Source organism: Etheostoma spectabile, chromosome 1 (assembly GCF_008692095.1).
Source record: "Etheostoma spectabile isolate EspeVRDwgs_2016 chromosome 1, UIUC_Espe_1.0, whole genome shotgun sequence".
NCBI lineage: Eukaryota > Metazoa > Chordata > Actinopteri > Perciformes > Percidae > Etheostoma > Etheostoma spectabile.
The window spans coordinates 31191387-31193133 of NC_045733.1; positions in this window are offsets into that span (position 1 = coordinate 31191387).

Sequence of the window (1747 nt, forward strand, 5' to 3'; positions counted from 1 at the left end):
CTGACAGAAACAGTTGCCTAGAACGGTGTTTATCATAGCATGTCTCACAGGGCGGGGGGGGCACTGCATATAAAGAAGTGTATTACTGATTGTATGGACACAGAACTTTGATCACTCTGTAACTCTGTTCATTGTGAAGACTGTTCTTGTCATTTGATTGTTCTCTGCAGAAAACAATTAAACCTTTTCACCGAAAAACCTAAAACTTAATTTCAGTTTTAGTTTTGGTCTTCGTCAACAAGTGGCTCTTCCTCAAACACAAATTCCCCGCGCGTGTGTATGTGGTCCTTGTATGTAACAAGAAAATTCCCAAAATGGTTTTACTTTCTTTATGTGGGAGACACTCGTGATCACTAGAGGTGTCAAGGGAAACTGACCGGCCTAATGTTGGCGAGAACGGTGGGTGGGGGGGGAGGGGGGACACGGGAACAGGTGTTGTGTTGTGGTGAGGATGGTGGTTGGACAGGGGGAATGGAGGGAGGACATGTGTCAGTGTTTGTGGTGGGACAGTGTTGGGGGGTTGTGCAGGATTGGAGAAGCGTGTGTATCAGGGTCGAGCGGTGGGCATGCTTGTTCGTAGATAACGGCGGAGCTCTGAAGTTGAATGAACCATGCGGGACATGCTCGTGATGGAAATGCAAGATAGCGTGCGTGAGTGAGGAGGGAAATGCAACCTCAAGGTGAATACCGATATAGAATAAGCGGAGGATGACATCGTCGGGGCAGTGGAGAGACACGGCAAGTTATAGAGACGTGCAGGTGAGTCAGAACAATGGAACCTACTTGGTGTTTGTGGTGTTTGTACGGTCCTGTTGTTGTCTGTCTTGTTTGGTTAGTCGTCGTGGTATGTTGTTTGTACGTGCTTGTTGGACCTGTGTTGTGCACTTTTGTTTTTGTTAGGGATGAAGAGAAGAGATCCAGACCAGGTTTCTCAACAGGGTTTGTTTGTCTGTTGGGGTTTTTGTGTATATTTTTTGGATGTGGGGATGCGACCGGCCTCTTGGGAGTCGATTGCTGTTTGATGTTGTGGGAATGAGTTGATGCGGTCTTGTTGAGTTCGGGTTTGCTGTTGGTCGCGGTCGCTCCCTTGCCAGGGGCACCGTTGACTAAGCTGCCAAGAATCGCCCCACGTCAGGTGATGTGAGTGAATTAGACAATATCACACACCGGTTACACACAAACGACACAACCACACACACGCCAACTAAATCACGTGATTTTAGATGTACTTGCGCCTTTCTTTTGTCATCTTGTGCTATTTTTCATAATAGCGGGAAAATACCTGTGTAACAAGGATGGAGATGATGGACAATGGATCCAAAACGGCCTTGGTAAACATCCATCTTACGTTATGTTATATATACATTTCGAACAACACAGTTTCACAAAACCCTTCACCCTTGAGCCCCACCTGCTCTTTGGAATCACCCGTATCACAGAGGTAACTCAATAAGGGTAGCACAAACAAAGTTTGTAACGTTTTATGGGAATGGTGTCAACACAAAACAAATCCACACTTGGCGCTGGGGTCCGAGAACGCAAAACTGACACCAGCGTTTTGTCTTGTTGTCTCCTTGTGTCATCCACACAGTATGATGAGGCACTGTTTGTGACACGGCCACGAATATGTAACTGTCTCTCGACCGTCGGGTAGGATTAAGCAGGTTCGGTATAGGTAGGAGCCTTACACGTTAACGGACGCGCAAATGTGGACAGGTCGGTGTGTGTTATTACACCATGTACTAGT